This window comes from Pecten maximus, chromosome 1 (genome assembly GCF_902652985.1).
Source record: "Pecten maximus chromosome 1, xPecMax1.1, whole genome shotgun sequence".
NCBI lineage: Eukaryota > Metazoa > Mollusca > Bivalvia > Pectinida > Pectinidae > Pecten > Pecten maximus.
Genome location: NC_047015.1, coordinates 56,089,053 through 56,097,899, shown reverse-complemented (window position 1 = coordinate 56,097,899; position 8,847 = coordinate 56,089,053). Strand labels below are relative to the sequence as shown.

The window sequence follows — 8,847 nt, the reverse complement described above, 5'->3', positions numbered from 1 at the left end:
ATATATAAGCTAACTGCATTATATGTAGTTTTTTTTCAGGAGTAGGGTTGAATGTTCTACAGCCACGATTGTGTCAAGGTAAGTATCTGTTTCTCTAATGATATTTATCACATACAGTGCAGTTGGTAGTATATACACTCGTGCACACACATTACATACAGAAGTGTTACAGCACAAAGTTTATGAGGCATGGTTGCATGAAATTTAATACCGATAAAATTAGGTCTGACTGGAACAACTGCAAAAATATTAACCTAATGAAATGTTACACCTATACAGTGCGTAGGTTTGCATTGATGATAGTATGATAACATGCTAAATCCACATTTATAATGTGATACATCGCAAAATATTAATTTTAGCCTAAATTAAGTACGAATGTTTATTTATAATGAGATTTTGATAAGATTATGATATTTACTTCCTGCTGTTATTGTTTAATCTCAAATTCTTGGGTTTAAAGACAATGATTATAAAATCACACAAATAATAAATACTAAAGTTTATATTCGAATTTAAATTATGTATTTCCTGTTTAAACAATGTATAGTAAGATACAGGTTGTTTTGCCATTTTTAAACTGTATTAATGATTGGTTTCTTTCAGGAAGACCAGTGAGAGACCATGCACCACGACCAAGAGGACAACAAGGTTATTATTTCTCTATGGTTATTGCTGTAGAAGAATGACCCAGAGAGTAAAAATAACAACCGCTAATGTGTGTGTTTTGTTTTTTTCTTTTTTCTTTTAGTTCAGGAAATATGTATGATTGTTTATTCAGCACATGTGTCTTCGTTTTCTCACCATGCTCAAACGTTTCTCTGTTTACCAATCGCGTGTTCCCTTGTTTACGGAATGTGTGTGCCTTTGTTTACCAAACGTGTGTGTCTTTGTTTACCAAACGTGTGTGTCTTTGTTAACCAAACGTGTGTGTCTTTGTTTACCAAACATGTGTCTGTGTTAACCAAACGTGTGGGTCTTTGTTTACCAAACGTGTGTGTCTTTGTTTACCAAACGTGTGTGTCTTTGTTTACCAAACGTGTGTGTCTTTGTTTACCAAACATGCATGCCTTTGTCTACCAAATTTTTGTGACTTTGATTACCAAACGTGTGTGTTTGTTTTCAAAAATATCTGTTTGTATCTTTTTCAAAACACGTGTGTCTTTTGTTTACCAAACGTGTGTGTGTGTGTGTGTTTACCAAACGTGTGTGTCTTTGTTCACCAATCATATGCGAGTTAATATATATCAACATTCATCTCAGTCAAGACAATGGCTATAAAAATGCATAAATAATCTATACTGAAGTTTATACTCGAATCTTAATGTATGTGTTTCTGGTTGAAATAATGAATAGTTTAATACAGTTTGTGTTGACATTTTAAAGCTGTATTATGAGTTGTTTCTTTCAGGAAGACCAGTCAGGGTCTTTGCACCACGACCAAGAGGACAAGCAGGTAATGATTTCTCTTTGGTGATGGATATCGAGAAGTGAATCAGAGAGTAAAAATAATAACCGTACTTGTTTATGTATGTGTGAGTGTGTTTTCCATTTCAAGAAACATATGTATGTATTTAGTTGAACAATGTATATGGGTATATGTTTATCTTCCATATCAGTGACGTCTTACTATATAAAACAAGCTTGATATGTGGTTTCATCGTCTCTGACGTCGCTGTATTAAGTATAACTTGATCTCAAAACAGTCGATATACCTTTATTTTATCGCATATCCTATTATAGAACAGTTTAAGTCTGCCTTGCCTTTTCTGCCATATAACTATATAAGCAAATTTCAACTGTACTATAGTGTACTGTACTATAGTGTACTGTACTTAACTGTATTGTACTGTACGTTACTGTAGTGTACTGTGTACTGTACTTTACTGTGTACTGTACTTTACTGTGTACTGTACTGTACTGTACTATACTATACTGTACTGCTGTCGCCCATTATCATTCAGAAAACTATTAAAAGATGCATCGGTACAGGTAAATCCGTCAAGCCTTTGAGATCGGGAGACCTCCTTGTTGAGGTCTTCCGCAAGCAACAGGCGGATAATCTCCTGAAACTGTCAGAATTCTCTGGGATCAGTGTCCATGTTAGGGCCCATCAGTCTCTTAACTTCAGCAAGGGGGTAATCAGATGCCCTGCCTTTCAGAACGACACTGACGCAGAGATTCTGCAACATTTCAAATCGGAGAATATCCCGATCTCGGAGGTAAGGCGGATCAAAATAAAACGCCAAACAGTAAGCACAAATACGTTCGTCCTCACGTTCGCGGTGCCAAACCTTCCTCCATCGGTAATGGTAGGTTACATGAGATGTAACGTCTCGCCCTACATACCGAATCCTCTACGATGCCGTAACTGCCAGAGATATGGCCATCATGAGGACAGATGCAGGCGGAGAGAGGTTTGTGAACACTGCGGACGAGAGGGTCATAATGACGCTGATAGTTGCGATATCACCGGCAAACGATGTGTTAATTGCAAGGGCAACCATGCAGCCTCATCTCGAGACTGTCTTTCCTCGAAGAAGGAGAGGGAAGTTCTGCGGGTAAAGTATACCCGCAACATTTCCTTCACTGAGGCCAGGATAGCGGTCGAGAGTAATGACCCTGCTGCGTTGTCCTATGCATCAATAACAAAATCTAAAACACAACAGCATCAAATTACAGTCAGCGATGCGAAAGTACAAGCTTACTTTGATAAGCCAGCTTTCGGTGCGTGCGGAGGTACCACCTTTGATGGACGAAAGGAATGACAAGATTCTTTTCGGTTTGGCATGCCGTTTCAAGTCAGGAAGGGTAGCGTCTAAGACCACCTCAACATCAGTTAGACCTTCCCAGCCTGACGAAACGGCAGTTATCAAGACCAATTTGCCAGCACCTTCAGCACATATACCTGCACGCCATATAACACAAACATCGACGCCCAGGGCCACCCACCATAGACGGACTGTATCACAGCCGTCAGACCTTTAAAAGATTGCTGGTAATACCAATAAACGACCAGCAACTACACCACCTCAAGACCGAAGGTAAAACTACACAGATTACCTTCCTTAAACAACACAAAGCCCAGCAAAGGCTCAAATGACCCTATCCATGGTCATAACAGGTCCGACGGTCTTGCGGAAGACAGTGAGTTTGGTGATAGCAATGCTGCTGTTACCAGACAACCTACACCAAGTAGTCCTGTCAGTCCAAAGGGCGTCCATCACGAACCTGGATAGTGGTCAGCAATACGAACAATTTTATCATACAATGGAACATACGCGGACTAAGGGCAAATTTAGAAGAGTTTCAAAACTTATCAAAAGAATTTAGACCTGCCTTATTTTGCCTGCAGGAAGTCATGTTAAAAAACCCAATTACTTTCAGAAATTTCTCGCTCTACAATAGCATCGCAACGGTAGGAAACAGAGGTGGCGCAGCTGTAGCTGTCCATAAAACTATTCCTCACAGAATTATCACGTTAAACACAAATTTACAGGCTGTTGCTGTCTGTGCAACTTTACACAGACAAGTAACTGTCTGTTCAATTGACCTTCCTCCGAGTATTGCTTTCACTAGTGAGCAACTTAATAACCTCGTCTCGCAACTCCAAGCACCATACATAATTCTCGGAGATTTTAATGGGCATAACAGTCTGTGGGGCTCCCCGAACACAGATGAGAGAGGAAGACGTATTGAGGAATTCATAGATAAAAACAACCTGTGTCTTTTTAACAATAATACCCCAACATATCTACACCCTGCTACAGGCTCCCGTACCCACATAGACCTATCATTATGTCATCCATCCATTTTACTCGATTATGACTGGAGGGTAAATGATGATCTATGTGGGAGTGACCACTTCCCTATTTTTCTTAAGAATATTGGAAACCCTCTTGATAAACCACTTCCTCGATGGAATGTGCACAAAGCAGATTGGGGCCAATTCCAGCACCTGTGCAACGAGGAGCTTACTGTTGAAAATTTCACTAACCTCGATGACCCATTTAAAACATTCACTGAAACGATTACTTCTATTGCCACAAAAATGATACCAAAGTCCGTCCCAAAACCTACAAGTTCCTTTTATCTGAAGAATCTTTTATCAATAGATCCGGCCGAAAGGCAGCTCTAGGACGATTCCTGACTTCCCCTACAACTGAAAATTACAATAATTTTAAAATTTGGAGGGCGAAGGCTCGGCGATCTATTAAATCCGACAAAAAGAATAGCTGGAAGGAATACATTTCTAAAATATCTTCAAACACATCATCAAAAAAGATATGGGATCAGATACGAAAAATAAGTGGAAAACGAAAAACGGCACTAGCATCCCATCTTATCAACAGTAACCAAATCTTCTCTTCTACATCTGAAATTGCAAATGCATTTGCTAAAAATATAGCTCAGAACTCATCCGCCAAAAATCACTCCAAAAATTCCAAACTTTCAAAAAAGACAAAGAAAATAAACGTCTTAACTTTAAATCATCCAACACAGAAAGTTACAACAAGCCTTTCGATCTCCAGGAGTTGCTTGAATCGCTAAAAAGATCGACCGATTCAGCAGCTGGGCCAGATGAAATTCCGTACCAATTCCTGAAACATTTACCAGAATCATCATTACGATGTCTCTTATATATTTTTAATCAAGTATTCGCTTCCGGTAAGATCTCTGAGTCTTGAAAGGAATCAACAATTATTCCGATTCCAAAACCTGGTAAGGACGCCAATGAACCAAATAATTATCGCCCTATCTCTCTAACAAGCTGCATCTGTAAAACACTTGAACGGATGATAAACAATAGACTAGTTTGGTTCCTTGAATCCAATAATATTTTGAGTCCACTCCAAAGCGGATTCAGAAACCGCAGAGGAACAGTAGACCACCTGGTCAGATTAGAAACCTTTATTCGAGAAGCTTTCGCAAAGAAGGAACATCTTGTTGCTGTGTTCTTTGATCTGGAGAAAGCATACGATACTACATGGCAATATGGTATTATGAAAGACCTGCATGAAATTAGTGTATGTGGGAATCTCCCAAAATTCATTTCAAACTACATATCTGACAGACATTTTAAGGTTCGCGTTGGCTCAACGTATTCTGAAACAGCTAAACAGGAAATGGGAGTCCCTCAGGGTGGGATCCTTTCCGTAACTCTTTTCGGTCTGAAAATCAACAGTATAACTAAATGTCTCGGTAAGTCAACTGAAGGGTCTCTATTTGTTGATGACTTCTTGATCTGCTATAGGTCGAAGAACATGCACACGATAGAACGACAACTTCAACAATGTTTGGGCAAACTACAAACATGGGCAGATGAAAACGGCTTCAAATTTTCCAGATCAAAAACTGTCTGCATGCACTTCTGCCAAAAACGAAAGCCACATAATGATCCCGATCTAACATTAAATGGAAGCAAAATTCAAGTTGTAGAGCAAACCAAATTCCTCGGACTAATTTTCGATTCAAAACTCTCCTTTGTTCCACATATTAAACACCTAAAGGATAAGTGCTCAAAGGCAATGAATATTTTACGCGTACTATCCCACACCGACTGGGGTGCGGACCGTGAAATGCTCTTGCGCCTTTATAGGGCACTTATTCGATCAAAACTCGACTATGGGTCCATCGTTTATGGATCGGCACGGAATTCTTACCTGCAAATGTTGGATCCTATCCATAATCAAAGATTACGTCTAGCACTTGGTGCTTTCCGAACAACACCAGTGCAGAGCCTTTATGTAGAGGCAAATGAACCATCTTTAAATGACCGAAGGAAAAACTTACGCTTCAATATGCCGCCCAATTGAAATCCAACCCGAAAAACCCGGCTTTTGATCTTGTTGTCAATCCTCAATACCGAAACATATTCACTCAAAACCAAAAACTCTTACCAACATTTGGCATTAGAATTTCGAATTTTCTTCATGAACTTAACATAAGCTTAGACAACATAGGCGAATACACCATATCGGATGTACCGCCATGGCTTGTCGAAACACCTGATATTAACCTTACTCTACACGTGAGGGCAAAATCGAGTGCATTACCCGAAGAACACAAATCCTCCTTTCGGGAATGCATTAAAGATTTTCCCGATCACGTTCAGATCTTCACTGATGGCTCAAAAGATGGAGTAAAGGTCTCCGCAGCATGCTATTCCGATCACCATTGCTCTTCAATCCGCTTACCAGATGGTGCCTCTATCTTCTCTGCGGAAACATGTGCCATCGATTTGGCCCTCGACCATATCGAAGAACAACGCATTAGAAAGGCAATAATTTGTTCCGACTCTCTATCTGTCCTTCAGAATTTACAATCACGAGATCCAAAGAATATACTCATACAAAACCTTGTTTTACGAATATCTCGTATCTTAATAAAAAAAAATGCAAAATAACATTACTTTGAATTCCGAGCCATGTCGGAATTAAAGGCAACGAACTTGTTGACCGCCAAGCAAAACTTGCTCTAAATCTGCAACAAACAAATATTAAAATACCATATACAGATTTCAAACCTGTAATTAGTTCTGCCATTCAGAGTAAATGGCAGCAACGCTGGTCTCTCGAGACGAGCAACAAACTTTTTAAAGTACAACCAAAACTTAAAACATCAAAACCAACTCGGAAGGATCGTAGAGAGGAAATAGTCCTCTCTCGGCTCCGTACCGGGCACACATATCCCACTCATTCGTTCCTTTTCAAACGAGAGGATCCACCGGTGTGTTATGCATGTGATGCTCAATTCACAGTGGAGCATTTTTTAATAGAATGTTCCGATTTCAAGCACATTCGTGATAAATACTTTCGAGTCCCGGATATGAAAATCCTTTTCAATTCCGTGGATTCGAAAACAATATTTAGCTACTTGAAAGAAATCGATCTATTTTATAGACTTTGATGTCTTTTACGTTACTGTCTTTGACGTTCTATTTATATAACAAAGTTCACATAATCTATTCGTACATATACATATTTTACCATTTTTAACCAACTTTTTTTATCATAATGATCTAAATATACAATACGGATGCTTTTATAAATGACAAATTTTATCTGATTTTAACTTTAAAAATAAAACATGTTAGTATATTATTTGGCCCTAAATGACCCTAGTTGTCGATGGGCCGTAAAACATAAACAAACAAAACAAACTGTACTGTACTGTACTTTACTGTGTACTGTACTTTACTGTACCTTGCTGTGTACTTACTGTACTGTGATTTACTATGTACTGTACTGTACTCTACTCTACTGTGCACTGTACTTTACTGCAAGTATTTTATTTGGTTATATGTATTCAGAAATGATTCAGAGAGTAAAAATAACAACCGTAAACGAATGTGTGAGCTTTTCTTTCTTTCTTTTAATTTTTTTTCTTATTTCAAGAAACATAATCATGCATGTTTGTATATAGACCATGTGTGTTTTCTCATCACATGTGTCATTGTTGCCCAAGCGAGTATTTCTCTGTTTATAATACGTGTTTGTCTTTGGCAATGATCGAAAATATATACTGAAGTTTATGCTCTAATATTTATGTATGCATTTCTTGTTTAAATAATTAATAGGTAAATAAGGTTGTTTTGCGATTTTAAAGCTGTATATTTTTTATTTGTATCTTTCAGGAAGACCCGCGAGAGTCCTTGCACCACGACCACGAGGACAAGCAGGTAATTATTTCTCGATGGTTATTCGTGATGTGAAATGATCCAGAAAGTAAAATAACAACCGTAAATGTGAGTTTTTTTCTCTTTTTTTTTTATTTCAAGAAACATACATTGTAAGTTTGTATATTTACAATATATGTAACACTGTTGCGAGAACGAGAGTTTCTCTGTTTACCAAGTTTACCAATCGTGTGTGTTTTTGTGTACGACACGTGTGTCCCTTTGTTTATCAAACACGCGTGCCTTTGTCTAACAAACATGTATGTCTTTGTCTACCAAACATGAGTGTCTTTGATTACAAAACGTGTATGTTAATACATATATTCACATCGATCCCAGACAAAGACAATGATTATAACAACGCATAAATAAAAAATACTTAAGTTTCTACCGAATCTTAATGTATGTTTAGCGGAACTGGACTGTGTCGATCATCGGCGACCAGGTACCTCAGTAGCTGAGTGTCAGTCTAGAGTTCGGAGGGTCCCGGGTTCGAACCCCGGTCTGGCTGCTACATTTTCTCCTCTCCTGTTACATAATTGGGGAGCTTGCCTATCATCGTTTAAAGCATTAGGTGTATGATTAGCAAGGGGATATCCGAACTTGTTGTCTTCGGGGGCGAAGACTTGAAAAAAGGAGGGAGGAATGTAGCGGAACTGGACTGGGTCGATCATCGGCGACCTGGTAGCTCAGTGGTAGAGTGTCCGTCTGGAGTTCGGAGGGTCCCGGCTTCGAACCCTGGTCTGGCTGCTACATTTTCTCCTCCCCTGTTGTATGTATATATTGTGTAATTAATGAATAATTAAATACAGATTGTTTTGCTATTTTAAAACTATATTTATGATTTGTTTCTTTCAGGAAGACCAGCGAGAGTCCTTGCACCACGACCAAGAGGGCGAGGAGGTAATTATATCTCTTTGGTCAAGAGCGGACTATCTGTTTTTTTAACGGGAATAAAAGTAAATCCTTGTTATGTATTGTTTTCATTTTAAAGATTTACAAACTAATGCAAGATATGGATAACAAAAGGAAATAACATCTAGCGCTCACTGCTACCGGTCATGAAAATGAAATACACTGTATCGTCATTTTACCCAGGGACAATCTGCCAGTGCATGTTATTTGAACTTAATTTTACAAAACTAAAAATTGTTTGTTACACATCCCGC

The 8,847-nt window shown here is 38.6% G+C and overlaps 1 long non-coding RNA gene across 1 annotated transcript; it reads left to right on the top strand.

Moving 5' to 3' along the window:
- Window positions 1-1,409: 1,409 nt before the first annotated feature.
- LOC117338681 lies at window positions 1,410-8,580 on the top strand. The gene is made up of 3 exons (XR_004535024.1): window positions 1,410-1,456; window positions 7,637-7,681; window positions 8,537-8,580. It is a non-coding gene; the product is annotated as an uncharacterized LOC117338681 (long non-coding RNA).
- The last annotated feature ends 267 nt before the right edge of the window (window positions 8,581-8,847 follow it).